General features: G+C 37.7%; 1 protein-coding gene across 3 annotated transcripts in view; it reads right to left on the reverse strand.

The window, feature by feature from the left end:
* The window catches only part of LOC104150975 (calcium/calmodulin-dependent protein kinase type IV), a 174,004-nt gene that overhangs the window by 142,057 nt on the left and 4,555 nt on the right, over nt 1–27,392 (reverse strand). The window lies entirely within an intron of this gene.

The following is a 27,392-nucleotide window of genomic DNA, read 5'->3' on the forward strand; positions in this document are numbered from 1 at the left end:
TGTTTCATTTATAATTTGGATGAATGAGCTCTTTCACTTCATCATCGCCTATTTCATTGAAATGTTTAAAGTGCATATCTCATCTCCTTGGTGCCACACATTTTATAAAAGTATATGAAAAACCTACATCTTATAATTTCACCATCCAGATTTCTAAACGTGTTTTATTGCATATCACACTCTTCAACTCAGGTGACTCGGCTATTGGATAAACAGCATCTAATTTGTCTATAGGCCATCAGTAGACTCTGTAACAGATGCTGGCTTTACATTTAATTTATTCCAGGCATGCTTGATAGCTGCATCATAGCAAATGCCACTGACTGACTACAGATCAGGAAAAGGGGAAGAGGAGAGAACAACCTTTACAGCTTGTCATAGCTGCTATTATTTATTTACTTGCACCCTTAACGAGACTAAAGAAATTAATTTCCTGAGCAAAAGGTTGAATTTGCAAACACATGGAGGTTGGCTGAAGTTACTTCAGGATGCAGCACACTAGTTTGTTAATTTGTAACTGAATCTAACCAGTACAGTTCCTAATGTGAGAAAAAGCAAAACAAAGCAGAAGGTCGCTGCCTGGAAGCAGATTTACACAGTTACTCAGGTCTCAGCAATTTAACTAAAAATGAACTCTACTATCATAAACCACTAAAGGTTTATTGCTTTGTCACACATAACCAGATATTTCTGAAGTTTAAAGTTGATATAATTAAAGCCTCTGTGGTGCTCTGCAGAATGAAATACTAGTTTTGAGTAATAAAAGTTCTATGGATAGTGCAGTCACCTGCCATTATCCGCAGGCCGGAGAGTCAGCTCTTAAAAGTTAAGTATAAATAGAAGCCATTTCACTACGCTGGATCCATTCTTGACGGAATTTGAACCCTTGAAGCACACCAAGCAATAAACTTATACTGAACTAGGCAATATGTTCTCTAGACTTCCTTTGCATAGCATCTTCTGTGGAAACACTATTACAAGCATCAATACGAATTGTGTAAAAAAATAAAAAATAAAAAAAAATAAAAGTTTCATTAGCAATTTCAGTATGTGTGTGTGTGTTTGTGAACTTCATAAATATCATAGCACTTCCACTGCTCTGGCATTAGGATCACCTGTTTACATATTTCCAGCTCTACTTTTTGATTTCTTTGTTAAGAACTGTTTCATTTAGATTGCCTACAGAAATATTACTGAATAATAACTGGGATTTTTTCCTTCCTAACATTCAAAGCAGAAAAAGCTCAAGAAAGGCTAGTTTACTCTGAATTGCAAACAGTAGGGTTTGTTTCTATATCCAGGGGAGTGGATTGACTCAGGAAAAATTGTATTAAAAGTTCAAGAAACTGAAATCCGAATTTTACAGTGTAGGGCAGAAACACCACCTTAAATCAAAGTAAAAGCTTCTAACATGACCATCTTAAAAGTATCAAATCATATTTTGAAGGATACAACTTTTTAGGAGAGCAAATATTTTTCAGTATTGAGGATTTTCCCCACCTCTAGAAATGCAAACAAGACAATGAACTATTGCCAAGCAGAGTAATATTTTTATCACCTTCAAAAATTGTTTTTAAATTTTTTTCATTGTTTGCTCCCCTAATCTCTAGAAAAAAAGCTAGCAATTCATTGTGGCAAGTTTTAATCAACTTCACAAACGAGTATTCTGAAAGATATGGTAAATTTGTGCGTGAACTCATAAGAACAGACACCATTGTGAAACAAAAATTGGATAGTTCGTGTCTCATCTAAAAAGTGTGAATCTTCAGAGGCCCATCTTGGCATTTATAAGATGGCAACTTTGAAGAGCGGGGATAGAGTGCCTGGTTAAAACAAAGACCCCCCAAAGCCTTGAAATGGACAGATCTTGAAGTAGTTAAATGAACAGAAATTAAAACATTTTTAGTAAGATCAAAAGTATACACACAGGTACTGTCAGTTGCACAGGGATCAAAAAAATCTAGTATTCAGAAGCAGCAGACACATTGAAAAAATTTAGGTTAGTAATTCTATGACTCCTCTGAGACCTCAGAAGTTGTTGTTTGCTTTTTTTTTTTTCCGTAAAGTATGTGACTATGATCCTAAAGTATGTGATCACCATTATATTTCCATGTTTCATCCTGTCACAGAAGAAACAGCAAACACAAATGATTATGCGAATTATTAAGAGTCTGTAACAGCTCACAGGCCATGGAAATCTTCCCCATGAAGTAACAATCTTTTTCACATATTGACTCTCTGCGATGGCTGACCTGCAGCACGGCTCATTAAATCCTGGATGAGCAATATTGCCTGCACTGCATGTGGAAAACATGCTGCATAGCATGTAACAAAATGCTTAAAAATCAGCTATGAACTTAGATATATGACAGGGTATTGTACCACTAGACTAAATCTACTTCATGACATAACAGTCAAAGTGGAAAAAGGTATGAGATTGTAAAACAAAAACGCTGTCTAGTTGTTGGTACATTTACTTTGGACAAACACGACTCAGTGGATCATAGTTCTGGGTTTTAAGTAGCACAAAGCTGGATACCTTTGTGTCAAGTTGAAGACAGCAGTTTGCAATTAAGGGATGCGCTACATTAAACACCGGTCTTTATAAGCACGCCTTAAGGAGGCTCTGAATGAACTAGACAAAACACAGTCATAGCTGGTGAGCCCTAGATGAACCCAGTTTCATGTTTGGCCTTCACTCATGATTCTTCCTCTTCCCCCAAGTCATTTTGAGCTAGGGAAGTATCTGTCACTATTCTAAATACTGCTGCCTACTCCTAAAAACATCCCCAAAAAACAAAGAAAACCACTCTATATTGCCTAAGGAATTATTTTTTTAAATGGACCCAAAGAAATATACTACATCTGTGCATCTTTCCATTTGGGCAAGGAATATATTTGCACACAATATCCTGTAGAAAAGAAACATAAGGCTGTTAAGTCTGAATAGAACTAACAGCACATTGAAAAGACACAACACACGGAAAAGAGAGTCAATGTGTTTTGCGCAGCTGCTATATAACCTAGCTTTCTTTTTATGGAAGCTAGTTACTGAATCTATCTAGAAATCTCACTTGAATGAGTGTAGACATACGTGATATCTAGCATAATTACTAACAGATTGCTCAGGAATGGAGATGAATCTCTACAGTTGTCAGAGGTGCATTCTGCCGTTTCTGAACAAAAAATCCTCATAAACTCTTCGTTTGTTCAGTCCTGAGAAACAGTTGTAAAGTCTTCACTCTTGTTCATCTAGACATTACAATCAAAAGCTCTTCTCACTAAGTTAATCCAATTAGCTAATATTTACTCTATTTGCAATGTATAGTTGTACGATAGGAAGGACCATATTTATAAAGCAATCAGTGTCTTTTCCACTTCAGAGAGAAGCTACTGAACGTACATAACTAGATAAGCACTTTCTCAACATTACATTTTCAGCGATAATCATAGATTTGCAACATAGCTCAGCTGCGTAACTTTCGAGGATACTCTGTGACCCTCTGCTTTATCACTAAACTACAATGAAGAATAAAAACGATATTTTTAACAAAAGCAGTCAAAACCCCATAGCCTGACTGTGAGTTTGAATAGTTCTGAGTCTATAGGGCTGGTGTAGGAGGAGCAGATCAGGAATAAACACTTCAAATTGAAGTTAGAAAACCCAAGGGCTGTTCATGCCTCTACCTCCGACCCTACCCGTGACAAGATAAAGACTTCGCTTCTGTTCTTCATTGTCCCTTGTTGAGAAATAGGAACTGTACCTCATACTTTTCATAATAAAAACCTTTGAGAGCTATGAATTAAACATGCTATGTAACTTAATTACTACTGCATCCAATATTTCTGACATGAACACTACACAAAAATGTCAAGCATGCGAATTCAAGGGAGAGGAGTATAGAAGAAAAATTAGTAGTACAGCAGTTTGCCTGTAACCTGTGTTTACTCACTGCTGAATATTATGTGCTTTAAAAAAAAAAACCACAAAACCAGATTAAAAATATATTTTATATAATCTTATGGGATACATTATAGATTACAAGCTGAACATTGGATTTGCTCTTTTGAAGTCAACCTCCGAACTGTAAGTTAGACCTAAGGCGGGCAAATCTAAGGCAGAAGAGCATTTAGGAGAGCTGACAGAAAACACAGCTGTGGACAGCAGCACAAACCACTGCAATGAAGAACAGGAATGGGAAGTAAAATAACAGATGAACTTGCTTAAATCGGACACTCTTCATTGACCACAATGAAGAAACAAATAAAGCAGAAAAATATCAAAACAAGAACAATCAACACCCCCATGTCCCCCCAAGTAAAATAGGTCATGTTACTAAAGATGAGCGTAAAAGAAAAGCAAGAGCTTAAATGGACAATTTCAGAAAAGTCAAGGCAACTAGCGAAGTCTTATCAAAGGCAAGAGACAGTTTGGAGGCAGATCAAGGGCAGTGCTGGTCTGCTACTTAGTATGGAGGGAAAGGAACCATCATAAAACCCTTACAAGGTACCAGTGTAATGGCTTGCTTCTACTAAAAGGTCAGCTGTGAATAGGTATACGGAAGAGCCACTACTTGTCACAGATTAAGATCTTAGCTGAGACTGGGGAGACAATATATGAAAAAGGACCTACATAAATTATGTGTTTTCAAACTAGCTGCCCATCATGAATTTTATCTTAGATTATCAAAAGAATGATCTGAAGCAATTTCAAAGCCATAACTGTAATATTTGAGAACCCAGGGGAAATAAGTGAGGCAGCAGAAGACTAGAAGAAAGTCAAACTGTTACTCTCTTAAACAGGAAAAAAATACAAGAGGAAAACGGAGTCCAGACAGCTTCACAGCCTGGAAAAATATCAGAACAAAAAGATCAGTCAAACTATTTGTAAGCACTAGAGAATGAGGAGGAGATGACTGGCAGCCAGCTTGAATTTGTCAAGAACAAACCCTATCAAACAGAAAATTTTCTTCTACATGGTATGAGGCCTCCCTATCGGGCAGAAGCAGCAGATTTCACACACTTTCACTTCAGTAAAGCTTATGACTTGATCTCAAACGACATTCTCTGAAATAATGTAGGGAAACAATCCAGGAGAAACGCTATAGGGTCAGTGTAACACTGAATAAATGTATTGAAAGAATAGTTATCAATGGCTTGATAGTTATCATTTGTCCATATGCACAGAGGTAATACCAGAAGTTTTTAATGGAATTGTTCCTAGGTCTGGTACTGCTGAGTTACCTAAAGGCTGGAAAAAATATGCCTTTTTAACATGGAGGCTACTAAGCTGGGAATGTCCACTCAAGGACACACAATTAAAATTAATCTTGACACAATCTGAGGAAATCATTAGTCAGGAAGACCACTCCCCAAATAACTAACATTAAAAGGCACAGATATCCCCATGACCCAAAGCTAATCTTTGTTCTCCAGGTTGAACCACCTCACCCAGTCAGCCTCTCTACACCCACATGCCCCTTTCATCACGGAGGGAAATCCTGGCAAATCTGGACACAGCTGAACACGTTTCCTGTTAGCTCATGACTAGGTCAGAGTGGAAAAATATGTCCCAAAACATCCACGTTTACCTTTCTCTCAACAGTTTCCTGCAAACTACATTTTCCTACACTACTGTACTGATCACCAGAGGGGATACTCGATGCTGTACATTTGTGCTCTTTGAGCTAGTCCCTGAACTCTAGACCACTCTCACTTATCCCTCATTCTTTAAGAATTAGTTTTGTCTTTCAGGCATATAGCAACATACTTTTCCTTCTTCCTGTGAAAGCATTTGTTAAGGGAACCAAAGCAGACTGCTGCACAGAGTTTATTAATTGTGCCAGAAATTCATTCTGAAAAGGGAATTAATGATTTAAATATAAACCAAAGAGAAAGTCTTTCTCTCCCTCTGTCCATAGTAAGACCCAGTTGAAGGCAGATATTTGCATTTTTAAAGAACAGAGCTTAGATGCAGTCATTGGCACACTTTCAGCTCCTGTATAAGCAACCTGGTAAACCACTGGAGTCACAGCACAGAAGAATTTGGCCCATTAGAGTCAGGTGGCCAGCAAAAAACATAGTCCTCAAATGATGTAAGGTAGTGTAGCTCTGTTACAGTCAATTATGCTTTCCATTTGATGAAATCCAAATGCTTCTTCTTCTGTAAACACCTTGTCTCCAAGCAGATCTTTACGTGTGTCGGAGGATGTATTCGATCACTTTGGCTTTTGTTCATAAATACCTATAAACAGATGTTAACAACTGACAGAAAATTACTGCTCAAGAGCTAAGGGACAAAGAGAGGATGATCTGGGTATAGGCAAATGATACTTTACAAACAACTACCACACAAAGCAGTACAATATTGACACATCTGGAAAAAAACTCCCTGCAACAGTGCAGCAGAAATGCTAGGAGGAGATCCAGACAACAGCATATAAAAGAATAAATAGAAATAAATGATGCATTTAAGAACTAAACACAAAAATCGGCCAGGTTTCTGTACAAGCCTTTCATGAACATTGTCTCAAATATTATAGCGCAAGCTACCCCAGGAAAGAAAAAGAATCTTATGTTTCTGAAGTACTCTAGGGAGGACTGCCAATCCTGTGCCACCATGAAACTACTTCAACTACCAGAAGACAGTAGTAGGGAGCATCCCTGATGTTTCAGACTTTCAGTATTTCATGACAGAATATGCCCATATGCTGCAGTTTCACTCAAGAAGAATCATTCAAGCTCATTAATAATTATCACAAACATAAATTCAGGACTTATTTCAGTCTTTTTTTAAGCATATGAGTTACAATTGTAGCCTACCAGACAAAAGAATAAGTCTTAATCAACAGGTTAAGGAAATTAATTTCTCCCACTTCATGACAATTGCATGATACTCAGAAACTGTTCATTTTAAACAGACCACAGGTCACATAACTACACAGGGACAGACGATCTCACGAAAATCTTTGGTAATTTGACCTCAAGAAGCAGGTAGGAAACAGGCTGGAAACTTCCTGGGTTGACATAATGAGACATATAAATAATTTGCATTTGATGCAGAAGAATGTGTTTGTTAATTGGATGGGAAATGTTAATTCTGGGGGCTGGAACATGTTTAGAAGGTCATGAAGATGTGTCAGTGTTGGATGGCAAGAACGTTCCTGTAATGCCTTGCTACAGTATAAAAAGGGCTTTTGCTGGTAGAGTTCATATCAGCTTCCCAGGGAAAGCTCCTCTTGCATCAAAAATGCCTAGACGTGGCTGGTCAAGGTTGTCATTTGTTGTCGAAATCAAAAGTTAGATACAGAAAAGACTGATGGGTGTATCTTAAAGCACATGCATACAAGGAGCGTTCAAGTGCCTGCTGCTGATGGAGAAGCAAAATGCTACTGAGAAAGGCAAGGATGGCATCCGTCTCTGCCAACCTATGCAAAACATCACTAAACCACAGAAGCTCTCCATTGATTACCTGATTAAAAGCCATTTTGTGAAGCTTTTTAAGCAGATCAGAGGATCCGTTTATCCTCAACATCACTTAAATTGTAGTTACGCAAAATAGATTGCAAGTGGTTTATCCATGCACCTGTGCTGCTATTGTAACCTCTCTGAAATTTAAAAATTATTGAAAAAATACAAGTGTTCCCAGAATAAAAAAAATCTCTGGATTTGCAATGATACAGATAGAAGATGAACTGTTGCAAAGACCTTGCACACAACAGCTTGATGAATTAAATTGTATGCAGAAAAGGAGAAAGGCTCCCACAGAACCCCAGTTGCTTAAATTGTAGAAAGGTTTGCAATAGTTTGAGATAGTAAGGATCTGACAGGAATAGCTTCCTGTGTAACTAATTAAAAGTTTTAACTTAAAAATTTGCACTTTAAGTTCTTTAGAGCTTTTCTCCACGATTGAAGTAGGCCTCAAAAAAATACAGCCATACTCCAGAAGAATAGGGTTACTACAATCTTCTTCTTAGCCAAAAATACTGATGTATTTGTGTAATTGCAATTAGCAGCAGAGACAGTAGAGATTATGATATTTCTTACCACCTTGAATATATTTTTATTTTACAGATGACCAAGCACTTGAATGAAAGGCTGTCTTCTACAGACAAAGTCTGTCTTAATCTTGAATTTTCCATAAACTGATTATAGTGTCTTTCAAGACATTTGGTCTAGATAAGATCGTATTTAGTTGAACTTTTTTATATTTGTAAGAAGACATATAGAGTAATCTCCACAACCTCAAGAGCATGTGTTTAAAAAAAAAAAAGTTTTAGTTTAAACAGGACCTTTCAATTCAGTGTTAACTGGGAGCAAAGTCATTGGATTTCAGCTTCCTAAAACACAGACAGCATCATGTCCATCGAGCCCAACGATTCCCAAGAGGCAAGGCACGCCACCATCCTGGAAGAGGTTCAGAGCAGAAAGGAACCAGGCAGCTCTCTCTGGGTTACGTGCCTGGGCTCTGCTAGGGCCAGCACTGCTGCAGGGGCACAGGAAGAAGCTGGAGAGAGACAGAGCAGCCTTGGTCCTCCTTCCTTCCGCTCAGGCCTCTGCTTCTTCAAACACCCAGGGCTTCTACACCTCCCACTGATGGGAAGAAAAAGAAGAGAGGAGCGATAAAGTCACCCTCCTAAGTGACAGAAGTGGAGGATAAAGAGGGAGGAATCCAAGGGTTGGGGAATGCTCCAAAGAAACAAAGGCTGAGGAATGTGGGGGCAGCAAAGAGGAAGGGGAGGAGATGACAGGCAGCCGAGCAGCCCACTAGATCACTGCAGCACAGATGCATGACCTGCATCCCTGGATCGCTTCATGAAATCTATCTTGTAAGAAATGCTTTCCTAATAGCTCATGTAAATCATCTTTACTGCAAATTAAGCCAAATAGTTGTCCTGCCCCGGCAATTGGCTTCTGTGTACTTTCACGTATTTAACGATTGCATAGGGAAATTATAGGGAGTCATCTCTATAAGGATCTGGATGTATGGCAAAAAAATAACCAGCAGAATCTACCACCTGATCATGACTTGAATAGGTTTTGGAAAAGAGGTTAAAAATATTTTCTATTACAAGTCTCTGAAAATTCACTCATATTTCTGAAAGTTAACAGAGAAACAGCAGAACAAAGTGTGCGGTGTATGTGCATTCCATATGTGACCATATTTCTGGTGGTCTGCTATTATTTTGAAAATTGCTTCCCCAAGACATTTCAAATGATGGAATTAAACTGCCGTTAGTGGTATGTGCAAAAATACTTTCAAGGCATTATCTTTTTGTCTGTAGAAACACGCATGAAGTTGAGAAGCTATTTAATCCCTTATTAAATCATACTATTTAGAAAAGAGTAAAAACTGTCTCTTATTCCACATACTTTCTTAAATTCAAGTCTGTAGGGAGGGAAAAAAAAGACAATTTGCTAGAGCTAGACAGATTTCCATGTTTCAGTTGAGTTTCTGGCTGATGTTTTGATGTAGATCTATTTAACTGCAGACCTGCTGTAAGAAAAAAATAGTGCCTACAAGGTCTCTATTGTCACATGAATCCACTTAATGCATCAGTAGTTGTATATTTCTTAATTTGGGTTTCAGAAGCTGTTCCTAAGAAACTTTGTCAGAAGTGTAATCACCTGGATTACTCGGATGCTTAGCTTCAAGTCCAGACTTAAGTGCTTTATTAGAGCTGCTTTCCTGCTTCTTTCATTATTGCTGACAATTTTTTGATCTAGTTAAAACAACAACAAGTCAAAAAATGTATTTAAAAATAATTAACAAAAAAGCTCATTAAAAACAGATCCACTAAAAGATTCCTCTGGTCAGATTTAAATGATACAACACCATTCTCTAAGCAGAATCCCATCTGTTTGGTGGCAAGATAATCCACACAGTCTACATGCAGGACATTATGTACGCTCTATTATTCAATAATTTGATGCTAATGCTTCATTTTCAACTCTTAATAGCTTATTTAGGTCTTTTATCCTATTAAGTATAACCTGTGATATTATTCAAGCTGAAACAACAAGCCAGGTGAGTTGGCCTGATTTGTTTTATTAATATTCTTGGGAACAGATACATAAAACTGCATTCATACACCTGCTCTAGCCAAGCAAACTGAACTCAGATAACAAGAGATGGTTTACAGCATAGTTCTTCGAAAGGTGCTGCACAGATTCTTTAGACATTGTATGATCTAATTCATACTCTTGACAGAAACAATCATCGTTTCTGCAAGAAAATGTGCTAAGAAGGAGGAAAAGAATGATAGAATCAATGCCCAGAAAGAATCTTCATCTTTTTAACAGGCAGATACTGGAATGCAATCCTTATTAGCTGAAGCGGTGAGCAATGAACTTACTGTAGAATAACAGGAAGTTGAAAAAGAAAAGTCTGTTTTCTAAGTACTATAATTCCAGCTAACTTCTAACTAAAATCACTGTGCCTACCCAGGCAATCATTTGAACTAACTCAAGAAAGCTTTCAAACTAACATTTTGTTTCATTCGCTGATGGTGAGGGAGGGAAAGAACAGGCTGCAGCCAGTTTTCAGAGAAGCTGAACTAATCACATTCAGCAAAGTTTATGTTACATGACAATGAATGTTACGCTACGTTAATTTTGCTACGGCCCAAACTTTGCTCATACTGTTGTAGGCAAATTTTCTTACATAAAAGCAAAGAAGGTGTTTTATTACAAAAGTCTCCCTTTTGTAATTTAAAATAAATCAATTTCTGTTAAATGTATTTTAAATTTAAAATAAATCTGCTTTTCTCCCTGATGATCATAATAACAGCCTAGCATGAAAAGCTCTCTCTCTCTAGGGATGAAAGAGTACTTTGCTATCCATACATTTTCAGACTTATATTTCAGAAGATAATAATGGGTCTAGCGGTACATCAGTGCATAATACTTGGAGTAGGGGAGACCAATGAACAGCAATCGTATTAGTCATCCCAGTCTTGTCCAAGTTCAGTCCTATGAAACCCAGATGCAAAAGTCCTCATGGCCGATTAGCAGTTTCCATATTTCACTTTAGGCTTCAAGTTTAGTTTAAGCAGCTTTGGTAGAGTCTGACACGAGAGCCATATGAAAGAAAAGTACATTATCAAAATTCATTTTGCACTGGAGTTTGAACTCAAACCATTGCCAGGATGGCGTACGATTATCTCATTCTAATTACATTGCAGGGCAAATCCTGACACGAGTGCTAATTCAAGATAGAGTCCTCTAGGAAGTCTGACGCTACACAATAAACAAACACTTTCTGAATTATGTAATGCGTGTTTTGTTTTCCAGCCTCCTCTTCAAATTTTTGAGATCAATTCATTTTACATGAATAACTTTCTTTTGGAGTGAATAAAAGTGTTCATTTCTGAATGACTGAGGGATCACATTAAAATGCATTGTTTCTCAGTAAGAGAAAGTTCTAACAAAATTCAAGGTTGTAGAAAAAGCAAAATCAGGCATAGGGACTTCTGCAATTTCTTTAAACAACTAAAAGGGAGGAAGTAGTAGGATTCCTGCAGTAGCCTTCCTCTGCCCTGTCCAACTCTACAGAATAGTAACATTGCAGCTGAGGTGCAAGAAACATTGCAATAAAATTATTTACATGTAACAGCTCTTCAGGGTAGGGGGGAATATGGTATAAACAGTGCATACACATACTAGTATATAATTATCATCTTCTGTATACATACACTCAAGCACTGAAGAACAGAGGATGTTTTGAGCGTGTCAGATACGCCCACATTTTTGAGGTCAATACAGTTCATTTACATGAATAACACTTTTTTTTGAGTTATCCATTTACATTCCATGCATGCTGCTATATGAGGGGAAGTGAACTCCGTGTGGCTCTTTTTCCTCAAACTCAATATCCCTAGAAATATTTTGTGGACATTAAGAAAGGAGGATTTTTCTTCTAGAGCATGTTATTGAAAGGCAGCCCTAAGAAGAAACACAAAAGGAGAGTTTGGCTGCAGAAAGATGAGAAAGGGTCAAATAATCTGTAGCTACTACTAGACGTTTACTAGCAATTATGTACTACTGCAGTGGACAGAAATTTGACAGTCCGAACAGATGAGATGTGGAGTCAGCAAAATGCAGACATAAAAGGAGTTAATTAAACTCTCCCAAACATCTCTTCAGAAACACCTCCGTAGCAGGTGAGAAAGGAAGTACAGAGGGAAGCAGTGGAGGGGGGGAGATGACAGTGCTGCAGGAATTTCTGGTATACCCTTGCTGGTATAAGCGGAGATCAACATTTCCAAAGAAAGAGAAGTCTTATATTAGGCTTCTAAATACATGTCATTCATTTAATTTTCAACACTGCAAATTCTCTGGTGGTTCCCAATGATGTGACACAGGAACCATGAAAGTCATTACACTTGAAAAACTGGCAAGTTATCTTCTCATCCCTGTGAGGGATGTGCATGCATTTTTTAAGGCACTTGCATGAATGGTAGTGAGCTTACAACTGTAATTCTTGAGTTATTAGAGACAATGCTAAGCAGCTTTGCACCATTAGTTTGAGTCAACACTGTCACTTTCTGTTTTATTTTCAAGCAGTTAAACAACATTGACTTTTTTCTACAAAAAAAGTAATATTGTAATGTAAGGTCATAAGTGACTACTGACAGAACGAAGGCTGACAGAAAGGACTAACATGCCAAAGAGCTAGCAATCACAAACTATTGACTAGTAAACACTGAAACTCCCCTTCCAGAGCATAGCCAGGCTAAGTGGTGGTGATTTAGACTTGAATTCAATTCTTCAGTAATGACAATATTTTCTTCCAGCCATTCAGGCATGCACACTTCTTTTATAAGCTATACAAATAGTATAGCTTATAACCTGAACCATTTCCAGTACCACTGAAAAACAGATTTTATGCAAGACTTCTAATTCTTATTCACCATTTTCTGTACCAAAAAATATGCATACAACACCAAACACATGTTCTCAGTCTATCCATTAACTAAGAATTCAACTTCTATCCTTCAGCTTCCCAAGCTGTTCTGTCCCTTGAGCAGTTCATCAAAAAGACAAATAAGCTGATTAGTCACAGCATGGGGATGTAGAATAATTTCACAAAATCTCTGCATATCTTTAGTCATATTCACTTCTGCTTGGCTGAACTTGTAGTAACTAATGCCACATGAACAGACCTAAAAAGCAAAACCTTTAACCTCACGCGAAGGCTTTCACCTTGCCCAGGCTGTACTAAAGTGCGCTCAAAGGAAGGGAAGATGCACGAGATGGAATCTCACAAAGATGAGCAGTTGTCATCTGCTTCTGCCGCACTCCTCCCTCAGACCCAATACGTACAGCCATTTGCTGCAAGAAGCAAGAGAGTCATCTTGTATCTATTCTCCACTGAATGAAAGATTTTCTGCTCTGGAGAAAATCTCTACAACAACCTGCAGCATAAAACGGCCGTCATACAGTGAAGAGCTGCTGTACCATAATTTTGAGATATTAATTCTGTAAAGAGTTTGGATCTACTAAACAGCTGATGAGAAGTGTGAAGAAACTGAGGTGTTTCCCATGCAGGAACTGTTCTTTATGGGGGATTCGGAAGAGATACAGGAAAAAAAACCCTCAAAATCCGTCAAACTGAAGGCAGAGGGAAGGAGCAGAAGAGGTGATGGAACAGACAGACAAAATGAACAACATCATGTCATCAGCACCAGCTGGTTCTCGCTCAACAATTTCAGTAGAACTCACAGATGAAATAGCTCAGATTAAGCCATTGTGTAACTTCTTGTACAACATTTACTTAGTACTTGTAGACTGGAAACCAGCAAATGCAACACCAACTTTTAAAGAGGGTTCTGAGAGACATTCAGAGAACTGCAGGCCAATAGAGCTGATTGATCAAATCATTAAAAGCTTTTAGAACGTAATCAGTGGATGTATAGATAAATATGATATCTTAGGGAAGACTCAACATGGCTTCTATAAGTCACGTCTCAAAACTACAGGAATTCTTTCAAAGAGTCAGCAAGCAGGTAGGTAAAGGATATTTGGTCGATTTAGTCTACTTGCATTTCCAAAAGTTATTTGACAAAGTCTCTCACAAAAGCTCTTAAGAATACCACAGAAGGAGGAAATCAATTAATTGCTGGTTAAAAGACAGAAAATGATGAAGGAATAAGTGTTCAGTCCTCACAGTGCACTGAGGTCATCAGAGAAGTTTGACAGGGACCGGAGCTGGGCATGTCTGCTGCTCAACATATTTGTAAACAAATGACATGAGAAACGAGGTGACAGAGATTCTGATCATCAAATCTCTTCAGGATAGTAAGGTCCTGCCCAATTGAATAACGGCAGAAGGACCCTCTGAGACTCAGTGAAGGGGTAGTAAATGGCAGACAAAATTCAGTGTAAAAAAGATGAAATGATGAAAATAAGAAAACATAATTCTAATTTCACATACAAAACAAACTGAATTGCCTATTATTACAAGCTAAGAATTTTGAAATCTGAGCAACAGTTCCAAGAAACAGCAGCTCAACTGTAGTCAAAAGCAAAACAACTGCTACGAATTATTAAACATTATACCCTTATATAAAATCACTGTGTTACATCTTTAGTACTGCATGTAAACCTACATTATTATTCTGATGGAGGGAACAGAGCTAAAGCTTCACATTTCTGAAGGCTGAGGGACTGTTCTGGGCAAGTATCAGTACACGCTTGCCCTTTTCTTATATTCCCTTCCTGGTATTTGCTTCTCACTACAGCCAGAGACAGAGTATTAGTCTAGGTGGACCTTTGATCTGATCCAGTGCAGCCACTCTTACAACATAAAGACTCAAATAATTTAGGATTGCCAATTCATTTTAAACTTACACAGTAAACACATATGCATGAATTACTCAATATACAGAAAAAATGATTTTTAGATGTGATTTTTTGAGATCTTGAAAAGCAGACAGCACTGAAAACATACACTTGTTTTTTCCAAATAAGATGCCTGCACAAATATTCACCGCCAAGCAGAGTACAAAACTTATCCATTCTATTATTACAAAGTTGCTTCTTACTGAAAGACCTTTAAATACCATTAAACATGTATCCAGTGCACTACATACTCACTACTGATGAGCACAGCCTCCATTTAGATACATTTTCTACTACTCAAGGCCATAACAATGTAAAAGAGCACAACAAAAAGGGCTTCCAATGAGATTTTGATTTCAATTCAAGGTAAGAACCTGCCTAAAAGTCAGCTGATCCCTTGGAGAAGTCAACAAATCAATATTGAACCTGCTGCTATCAACAAGCAGACCCTGAAAATCAGTGCGGTTATTCTGAACATAAGTTGGAAGAGCTCTCCTGAGGCACCCAAACAGTCCCTTGGTATCATGGACAACCACGTCATGCAGTCCTTCTCACAAAATAATCATGTACCAATTTTAGTCCCTTTTTTGTCTCTGCCGCTGCTATTGAAAAGGCTGCTACAGAACTGCGGACGGTTAGAAATTGTCTTCTAAATTACATTCTTATTGTAATCATGACCAAGTAACCTCCCTACTTCTTTGCGTGCAGTAGCAGTCCTTAAATTTAAGCAAATTATTCTACCTCACAGGTTTTTATCCCTTTGATTCACTGCTGCAGAACCATCACCTCCTCCCCACAGCATCATTTTGTTGAGGTAAAGAAACCCAGCTCCTACACAGTAAGTCTGCGCAAGCATGACTTCGCTCTGCCCACACCGGCGTAGCTGGCACAAGCCAGCTTCCACCCAGGAGCCACAGTGCAGATTTAACTTGGTGGTACGTGCAAGCCAGTGAACTCTAAGGAGAATCAGAGCAAAATGCTTCTGAACCAGAGCTAGCTGACACTCAGCCAGACTGAAGTATGGACAGGCAAGCTGACAGCTTTATAAACATATTCCTAGCATACTCTGGGAAGACAGGATTGACCATCCTAATGCCCGTTCTCCGGTAGTAAGCGTTCCCTCCGCGAGCTTGTCTTTCTCAGGTACAGGTTTTGGAACTGGAGATGGTATTCCAGACAAACTTTTTAATTCAAAGCCTTCTACAATGGCATTAATACTTCTTTACGTATACTGTAAATACACTATTTCAGCTAATGTATTTATTCAGTTTTCAAATTGGTGACCTGAAGTATTGAGCTATTTTTTTTTAATCTCAAACTTATTGTACTTCTACTGCCTCCCTATTTAAGTCACTGAATTTAAATTCAGTAGGGCTCTAGCCGAACAAAAACTGCTCTGGATGTCTTTCACACAATTTCTCAAAAACCCACAAAACTACTTATGTTTGTCATCTCCATTAGTAACTCAGATGATCAAATTTACAAGTAAATTCAAATGGATTTTTCATAACCTATAGATATATGAAGGGTGGCATTTTATTCCACAATTGCAGTCCTTTTTCACAGAGGCAATTATTATGCTGGATAAAAGGTGATGCTAAATCAGGATCTATATTTCACAGACCTATACAATTTTCAAGTGTGATTTAAAAATGTACTACTTTTCATTTTTATTTCAGGGTATTACTGGAGCTGAGTCTTTCTACATTCAAGAATCATTAAATTGATCATTTAATCCACATTCCAGACATGGGAGGAGGAAGACGGGATGTTGGTAGACACCTATCTGCATAATGAAATCTAATCCCTCACTTCCCCTGAAACATCAAAATTTCTGCCAGCTTTCTGACTAGCATAGCAATTATATTCTGTTTGGCATTCATCACAAGAAGAAAGGTGTAGAACGTCCAATCTTCTCAGCCTCTGAAACTGCATCAGTTAAATACAGTGAAAAATTCAGTATTTCTTCCTCTTTGCATAACAGCCATTAAGACTGTTTTCTAAAGGAAGTACTAGGCGTGCGGGGGAGGGAGATGGAAATAGTCCCAAACTTCCTTAGCTTTTAGAGCAAGGAGTCCCCAGAGAGGGGAAAAAAGCATAGATTTAATATATTCGGGCAATATTATAAGAATTCTGATTTTTACCTAGTTACATTTAAGTGATATAGCAGTAGAGAGGGGAACAGTTTTATAAAACATTTGCTTTTAGGGGAACATTCTTCCTCTCAAGGAAATTTGCCTGTGTAGCCTAATCTTCAAAAGCTTGCCAGAAACATACACTGAAGCAGAGAAGAGCAGTATCTAGTTTGTTCTGACATGTGTCTTTGAACAGCGTCTCTTTCGTTTGCTAGACATCCTATTTAACGTTTTCATTAATGGCTTCATCACAAACTTAAGACTGTTAATTAAATTTGCTGATGACAAAGGTGGGAGACATTGGCAACACAGGAGAGGGCTGTAATATCAAAAAGGAAGAACTGTATTAGTCAAGGAACTGGAATAACACAAAAATAGGATAAAATTTAGCTGTATTAAATGCAAGGTCATGTGTTACAGACAACTAGCAGGAACTTTGCTATAAATTAGAAGTCTCATCAATCACAAACAGGGAAGGAAAATGGAACACATACAGTTTAGGCAAGAAACAACTCAATGGCTATAAGCTACTGAGATAACAGCTGTGAGAAAGGCCAATTTGATCCTGCCCCATTCAATAATGATATCTTCCTTATTAGGAAGGCTGAGAATTTTAGAACTGGAGTCATTTTTAGTGGATAAATGCAGCTTCTGCAGCCTCACTCTGTTCCAGTAGGAGAACACAATTATATGCAAACTGCACCACTTTTGGTACGGCATGTAAAATACAATCCAAGTAGGAACCACAGATAGAAGGGGAAAACAGGAGAAGAAGGCAGCTGCATCAAAATTCTCATGAGACACCATGGCACAACAGATAAACATAGCTTGTTCTTGAAAGCTGGTTGTTTTGATTCAAGAGTATCTTCAATTAACACTAAATTTAAAGTGTCAAAGAGTTTGTAAATTTTAAGTTAAAATGGTTGAAAAATTCCATGCTGTAAAACTGTCCACTGTCCATAGCATGTTGATACTTCAACTACTGTCCTAATTGAAAACAAAAACAAATGCTGAAACATTGAACTCTACCATGGAATGGAATTTCTGGAGTTTCTCAGGTCTACCAATTACTGTAGGGATGTGAACGTTTGCATAAAACTAACTTCAATATACGCGACTCTTCAAGGTGAAATACGTTCTTTTGATGGCCGCACGCCTTTGTGTGGGAATAACAAGCCTTACTATTCATTATCATTCTGTTTCATAAGTTCATGTCAGCTGCAACTAGGGAGAAGAAAAACAAAATGGTCTTTTTAGATACTCAGAACAGTTAAAGTACACGGTTCATAAGAAGCAACACGGAAAACTAGTTAACAGACTATTTGGTAAATATTTATTGCTAAAAATAGCAAATAGAGCTGGTTTACAAAAATGGACTGTCAGGAGAAAGAAGCAAAGATGTGTCGGGCAATTTATTTACAAAATAAATTTCAATAGTTCCAATTTAGACTGTCATCTGCAAAGGAAATGCGTCTAGCATGACTATTTCCATCACAAAAGGTATTTAATCTCACCTGAAGTCACGTAGAAAAAGAAGGTGAAGAGCTTAAAAATACAAATTTTTATATATAAACATCGCTAAAACAATAGAAATAGGCTAACATAGCTCAAATCAACTGAAATTACTTCATAGAAACGTGGGCTACTGTCCTTCCACTAGCCAAGCTGAAGATTCGAAATGATCAAAAAGAGATTTTTCTGCTGAGGAGGAGGAAGAGGCAGTGGCAGCAGCAGAGGAGGAGATGACCAAGGTTGTTGTGTCATTTGAAATGAATGATTCTCTGGAAACAGAAGCGTATTCTCTTTACACTACTGCCAGTCAAAGCAATTCTATGAGCAAGTTTTTATAGTAATGAAAAAATGCCTTCTTCACTCATTTTTACTCCTGTTCCACCTACTTTTGAACATCTATGATATGAATTATGCATGGAGAGGAGGATTTGAAATTAAATATAAGAAATAATTCATCTGCGTCTTTATTATGATGGAGAATGGTTTTGCCACTATAAGAGCCAGAGCAGAAAACATGCCAGTGAATTTTATGGTATCTTTTCACTGCAGATTTTCCAATTTATGTTGACCCTATCTGGCAACAGATTACTGATCTTACTTAGCAGTCACAAATTATTAATTTCAAATACCAATCCAAATCTGTTCTTGACTGCAGTTGAGGTATTCTTTAATTAAGTTGCTGTGAAGGGAGACTCAGACCCCATAAATTTACTTGCCTTCTGCACCAAACAAAATGAATATTGCTTTTATAGTGCCAAGTTTTATAGTGTCAAGGCACTGCATTAATATTACTGGTTCTAACAATATTTTGTCAAGACTGCAGTAGAGTTCCTCTTTCAATCTAAGTCAATCCCCTGCCAGTTAGCTAACTGACCTGCAAACGGTGAATGACACACGCTATAAGCATTTGCAGTTTACACCAGCTGCAAAGAACTCCAGAAAAACAAGTTACCATGTTTGTTGATCTGACCACTTAAAACCTAAAGTCACTGAAAAAATCGTTAGTCCCACAAAACTGCCGCTTCCCACTACAAAACCAACTTTGCAGTTTTTGTATTTTTAATTTTGCTAAACTAATCAGCTAGAAAAGCATGAAGGTCTGAAGGTAGTACACAGGGATGGATCCTTCACTTCCCTTATAGCACAAAAGCAGGCAGCATCAAATGAACCTAGCAGGTAAAACTTTCACGCACCCATACCTTGCAGGTCGCTCTAAGCTCAGTTTATGATAACGACATTAAGAGTCCTCAACATCTTTTATGTTTTAGTTTAGCTAATCTTTACAGCACAATACGGAAAGCTGACAAGCAAACATTCAACTCCAGGAAAACATGCAATTGCAGGGTTGAACTGGTATAACAGAGCAGAACTGTGGTTCATTCATCTAGAAAACAGGTCAACAGGTATAAACAAATTCAGTACCAATCCATTAAGAGGTATAAAAAAAAAATCAGTAGTAATCCACAACAAATTTTATCTTGAGGCATCATAAGCCTCGCTCCTATAAGACATCCACTTTCTCTGCTAAAGTTATTTAGTACCACCATGTAAAAAAAAAAAAAAAATCATGTGCCACAAGAACTGGAATAATTTCCAGCCCAAAGCATATTCTTAAAATACTCTCACCAGGTCACATAGGCCTGTCATATAGGTGCAGAACACTTAATAAATCAGAAACAGCAAACACCATCTTGCGCATGTAGAAAAGAACACTTGCCAAAGTTTGAATAAAATTCAAACAATCTCCAAAAAGTAAAAATACCTAAAATGTTTCAATACCATGTTGAGATTGTATAAGTGATGTCCAGCTTTCCACAGAAGAGGCCCAAAGGTGCATTTATTTCAACAGGCTAATACTTTTTTTTTTTTTTCTTCAGTTAAACACATAATAAAATGATAGTACAATATTCCTTGGTACTGGCAGTGTGCACCCATTAACTATGACTTTTTAAAGAGAAATTAGTAAGAATACTACTTTGAAAGTACTTTAATATAATACAAGACTTCTTATCCCATGGATATTCATTAACATTTTGCATGCTTTTTTTTTTTTTTTTAAATTTTCATTCATGAGAGCAAAATTGTTCACTGAAAGTAACTTATTTAGATTAAATTGGAATCCCTGGATTCCATTTCCAAACCAATCCCAACTTCTTCACAAGAATTGGCCACCTACTAACATCAGTAGCTTTTTTTTTTTATATGAACAAATGTCAATAGGCAATTCACAATTTATTATGCCTGATCTGACTGACTGATCCTCTCAAGTCACATGATTCTTTGCTACCTCATTAGAAAACATAACATTTTTAAATCAAGACATTCGTAGAACATTTTGTTTATGCAGTAATTGGTTCTGCTGAGGTTCATAAAACAATCAGGGTCATCTCCACGAATAAAAACACTGTTAACTGAGTATTTTAAGGCAGTGAACCTGGTAGATTTGACTACGTGTTAAAGACAAAAAAGAAGTAACAATACTGTTAGGTGTATGATAACCAACGTGTTGTCTGAATTCAGAAGAAACTGTATGAATACTTGCAAAAAGGAAAAATTATTGAGAGACGGGGGGAAAAAACCCTGTTTTTGAATGCTGCCTCCTCCTTAAACCTGAGCAACTGCTTTTTTTCCACAAAGCTTAGAGAGGGGCCACAGGAGAAATGCATCATACAATTCTAGTAGAGAGAGTTTGGGGAAGAAGAGCATGGAGGTGACATCAGTTCTGAGGTAAAATTGCAATTCTGGAATCTCCTGTGTGATACAGATGCTCACAGTGAGGTATGTGTCTGAGTGCAGAACAGATATTTGCTCTAGGATTTAAATTTTTATGCTGTTACTTTTGAGGCTGTGCATTATGAATCTTGGGCTTGTTTCACCACTGTTTTATCCCCAAAAGGGAATGACAAGTGGATAGTAAACTGTCAAAGGGCAACATGTTTTATAAACTTTTTTTCCTCAAATAGGTTCACATTTTACTCATTTCTTAATCCACATTTTGTGGGTCTTGAACTCCAGCAGGGATATGGAGTGAAAAGCAGACAACATATGAGCTACAGTATCAAGTTGTTCAGACAATTATTTTACTGGTGTTTGGAATTAATACACAATCCTGACCATATAATTTAGTGTTTCATACCAAATTATTTCTCTCCTATTATTCCCTGCAGAGGAAGCTCAAAGAGGGCATATAATCTACTTGCTAGGAACTGAATGGTCCCTTCCAAGGTCATATCGTTTTAGTGTTTCCCTAGCTTTAGAATTATTTTACAAGGAAAGCAACACTGCCTCCCAAATCTATTCTCTGAGCAACAGATGTAATACTGAGGGTCTGTTCCCCAACAGTTAGCGTTTTAAGCTATAGCCACCGATAACAGTAACTACACATTTTTGCTTTCATTCTATCACAAAAATGTACATTTGCAATTGTTTTGGTACAGTATATAATCATGACTCCATCTTTCCATTTTAGAAATTATATAGTCTAAGAAAATGAGGCTATATAATGCATATATTCATCAAACATTCTGTACTTGAAATTGATCTCAGATATCTCAATGAACTTTCCTATAGCATCATGCTTAAAAACCACAACCACCTAGAAAATGAAAAGGAGATACAACCCCAACTTTCTTGCACTGCCCAGTAATCCTTAGGGGAAATGGCATTCTGACCCAACAACGTATAACCTTCAGTAGTGTACTACATTGGGGCTGCTCCAAAGTGCTCTTCTAACTGAGAGATCATTCTGGACAGAACCTTCCCTACTAAACCAGGTTACAATTACATATGAACTTGGTTTCCAAAACAGATCTTATTCCCTAGAAAATTCCCCTCTTCCCTTAAAGAGTTGGGACAGTTTCACAAGCAACAGTTTAGAGTCTTGGAACAGAGAAAAGGAGAAGTATCCTTTTCTTGCCTGTTCAAATGAGTTTCTAAAGGTTTAAGAAGTAACATGGAAAGACTCGTGGAAAACACATCCTCTGCACTTTTGCCAAAAGAAAGGTCACTCTGAAAGACCTTTGATAACACTGAAGTAGAAGAGTAAGGTAAAGGTGACAACATAAAGACCACATGCTTCCATCACACAAAGATATCTGAATTATTAATGAATAATCTCTGTCTCAGATTTCACAGAGCTACTAGCTCAGATTCCAAAGAATAAGGAAGCAAAGCTATTTATGAAAAGAGTTCAGTTCTTAAAGCAGCAACCAGTAAGTTGAAATGCATTTTCTGGTGATTACTGCCTGGCTGAGGATGGTGACAATGCAAGGCCAAATAAAGGATCATTAAAAACAAATGGAATAATATTTTCAGCGTATCAACGGCTATTTGCAAAAGCTTTCATTTCATTATTTCATTATTTATTTTTTTAATGGGATAGAAAAGAAAAACATAAACATCACATTAGACAAACCAAGAACCAAAAGCAGCACCACCTTTTGGAAATATATGGCACGTTTGACTACCCTTACTCAAAAGGAGCATCCCTGTACTATAAAAAAAAATTCCTTGTGAAATTAGCGACTACTCAGATAGAGGTCTGCTTATTGTGAAGACAGGAAGCAGAACTGGTAAGAATTCCTAAATTAAGTCAGTTGCAAATACGTGAGTTTAAATTCTGTCTCATTGTGCAGGCACAAGGGAATATACATCAGTTCTCTTAGGCATTCTTAACTCCTACTTATGGTTCATAAGTATTATATATACATAGAGGAAAATAATATTCCACTCTTTGCACTTTTTTCCATAGAACATTTAGAGTCTGCAACTTGCTTTTTGAAAAGTTAGGCCAACCTACTGGCTAATCATTCAGATTTGCTGTGGTAAAGCCAGTTCAATTCATTGGACTATACACAGTAGCTGGGGATGCCTAGCTTTTATTTCCTGATTGACCTTTTCAGACAACATTCAGGCAGATAAAATTTCCCTGATTGTCCTTCAATCACTAGAGAGGATAATTAGGCTCCTCCGGCAAGTATTTAGACTTCTACAGATGTGGAGCGTGCCACAGCAAATAGTGAATATTCTTTCACTGACCACCAGTCATAATGTGTGGTGTTTTCAAATACGGGTATTTTCTGTGTAAGCAAGCATTTAAACATCTGTTACTGGTAGAATTCTGCATTCATTTTCATGCAGCCGTGTCCATTACAATTCCTTACACAATAGCACGCGTACTTACCCACACACACCACCAGAGAGGCAGCGGAACGAACAGACATTCACTCCTAGTACTTCTCATGTGCTTCAGTAAATTAACCTGCCCTCTACACACAATCATAGAAGCTTATTACACAGTCATATTTGCAGAAATGCTTTCAATTGAGCTTGAAAATACTAACTCAATTTCATGTGTACTGTTTCTGCGTCAAGCTGAAAGGAACAATTTTGTTACATTCAACCCCTTGCAGACTACTGCAGTGTTTTTCCAAATACAACATTTGTGTTAACATAACTGATTCCACTACTTCAACTTCTAAAAGCAGAAACTTTCTCAGCATTTATCTCAAGAGCTATTCTTTTTCTCCATTAGAAATGCTATTTTTCAAATTAAGAAAAGTTAACTAAAACCAACTGCAAAACGCAACGGTTGGCAGAAGTAAAACTTTCAAAATAAAGAAATAACCACTCTCTAATGTCACACTTTTCATTATTAATAGCTCCTCTTTAAATGCTTGCAAGCTGCGAAAATAATACAAAATGATCACCTTTTCATTCCAGCTATTCAAAGCTACCCCAGCACTAATTTAATAAAAAAAAGGTAAAGGTTCAATTTATTGACAGAACAATACATTCAGTACACAGACTAATAAGGATATAGAGATAACGCGATATTCTGCAAGCACTACTCTTTCACTGCCCATTTTTAAGTCCTAAATTTTCATTTGTATAATATATATTCGCTCTAGCTTACAAGTTGATTAAAACTTGAGAAGACATTGACCTGAGCATTACGTTGAACGTGTGACATCGTAAGCATCCTATTATCATCTTGCAGATTAACTACAGCTAGGTTCAAATACAATATCACTAGGATATACAGGCTACGTATGCATAAGCAAATACTGCAGTGCAATAGGAACACACCTGCAGAACAGATGGTGTCAATGACTTGTTATCAACATATAAGCTTTTTGCAAGTTTTACTTCAGGCTCGCTCTAATCTGGTCCTGTGAAGTGAACTTTCATAAGAGGTTAGAGTGGATTAGGTATGCACCTGAACTGCATCTTCTGATTCAGTTTCATTCAGTCTGCTGCTCTGTGCACTCCCAGATCGCTCCTTGACGCATAGCAAAGCGCAATAAGAGGGTATAATTGGGATTTTCACATTTAAAAAATTGTCACTCATCTGAATTAAAACTTCAGTGTAGATGGGCCTATAAACTACCTTTTAAAAATAGGTATGGTATAATACAATGTTACAAATAAAGTCATAGTGCATCTGTAACTGAAAACATGTAGATGCATGCCCTTACCAGTGATCTATTTTGGTTCCTATGTAGAAGGAAAAACACTTGCTTCAAATAAACTATTTCTGATATAATACAGTTAAGACTTAGATAAGGTATTACTGATTGTACTAAAACACAAATCATCTGTTTATTTACAGAGGTAGCAGGATAGTTTCTTCCCGAAAAAGAACCATGAGCATGTATCTGGAAGGCGATGACTACTGTGGTGTTAGCTTCTCTGTTGTGACTGTCCACAACAGTTGACATCTAAACTCCTTTGTCCACAGGAGACTGAATCAACAAACCTCTTCTCTCTCAGTTATGTAATGGCCACGAAGCAATGCCCCAATCACAGTATTAACATGAATCAGATACAAACATAAGCCATTGTGAAAAATGGCTGCATATTCTGGCATGTTTTTTGAGCCCCAGTGATGCAGGTGCCGAGTTTGCAGTTCAATGCAAAACTCCTGGCTGCAATGGAACAAGCATTTTGCTGCAAATCCCAACTGTAAAGGAATTCAAACCACTGCCTGTAAATCTTAAATGCCTTTTATGATGAAAATAAGAATGAAACAACAAATATGCCAATAGATGCTCCAAAAAAGCCTCCTCCTTTCCTAATCAAGAAAACGCATGCACAGAGTTAATTTCTAGGCAAATAACTCAGTGCCCGAGTCAATAACACAACCCTCCATGGCAAGGCTCAGAATACCTTAAAAGCCCATCTGTCTCCATGATTACAGAGCCTCAAGTGAAATGGTATGTCTACTCCCATTTCCTATTTACAGAATGGTAGAGAAAAATTTCTTCACTTGCTTCTTCCAACACCTAGTTTTTCAGCTCTGAATAAACCAGCTGTTGAACTGAACCAAATGGAAAAGAAGAAAATACTCTCCCTGCACTGAGTGAAGAAGCTTTAGTTGTCAAAAGCTGGGTTATTACATTGGCAAGTTCTGGTTTCTAGTACCCAAGTCAGGAATTTCATCCAGAACAGTGAGCTGAGAAGCTATAGGGCTTCTACAGAAAACACTCACTGCTTGGTATTAATTTTTATTTATGACTCTCTGTAAAAGGACACGCATTTTAATGAGGACTGACATGCAGACCCCCTCATAGGTGTATGCCCTACTTACCAAACTCTCTCTGATGTCCTCTTTCTGGCTAAGTGAACACTAGATTGACTTCTCATAACAGCACAGATTCAACAGAAGGAGCAAAGAATATGCTTACCGTAGAGGAGCCTGTGGCCAAATATTTAGGACATTTTTTCCAGGGGAAAGATGAGATGAACAACACTCCTTCAAGCTGAAAAGGGAACTGAAAATCTTCACCTAGACCCATAGTTCTAGGTGCAATTGCTGGTGCAATACAGGAAGGAGACAGTTCTCTGTGTCCACCTACCACCGTACACTTTGGCCAACCCCCACAAGGGGCCATGCCCTTTAGGACTCCTATCTTCCTACCTACCTCAAGCAAAGATCCAGCATACCACAAACAGCCCCAACCAAGGCCTCAGGCCTGCCTCTTCATCTGCCTTCCTCATCAGCTGATCAGCAGGAATTGTCCGCACAAAAACACTTACTGCTTGTCCGCAGGCCTGAGCTACCAGGATAAGAAGTAAGTAGCAATTGGTGGTGCTACATGACCTGGAGGACAGGCAAACCTACACAGGCAGTTACTGTTCAAAGATAATTCTCCATGTGGAATTACTCACCTTGGCTCAACTAAGCACCCCACACACTCATTTAGACAGCAACACCACATACTGTGAGTAGCCTGTATGTAGCTGCTTGGGAAATCCTGAAGTCCAGCATTAAAAGCCACAAACATGAAAGTAAAGATTGTGTTGAAGAAGGGAGTGACCTACTTTAAACGCACTGCAAAGCAAAATGAACAAGTGATTTTCAAAGTAAACATGGCAGCCTGTATAACAAACGATTCTTTAGATAGACAGTTGAGGAAAAAAAGGCTCTTTTTTTTTTTTAATATGGATAAATGGAAGGAAATCTAACTGGCATACTTTCAAAGTAAAAACAGTTTGAACTTTAAAGCCTAATATGCAAAAACAATCCATTTCTATAAAATGACACTTAGAAGCAGTTACCTGATTTCATCTACTGTTACCATTAAAAAGTAAATGCTACTATGACAGCACCTGTAAATAGGATTGACAGGGTAAGAAATGTCATTCTGCATAGTGAGACTGCAAGTTCAAATCACACTTCAGATGCAAACTCTCTGCATTAAGAACTCAAGGACAGAAATCACCTATGATTCAGCTCTCACTGTCCATTCAAGATAAGTTGAAAGTCCCAAGTGTCTTTCAGCTTCAGGTCCTCAACAAGGACCACACAGTTGAAAGACAGCCCAGGAACGAAAAAGTAACCCTGTAAGATCCTGCTGATCATCCTCATACAAAGAAAAACGCCTGTAACTTTTCCTGTGTTTT

Source organism: Struthio camelus, chromosome Z, assembly GCF_040807025.1.
Source record: "Struthio camelus isolate bStrCam1 chromosome Z, bStrCam1.hap1, whole genome shotgun sequence".
NCBI classification, from domain to species: domain Eukaryota; kingdom Metazoa; phylum Chordata; class Aves; order Struthioniformes; family Struthionidae; genus Struthio; species Struthio camelus.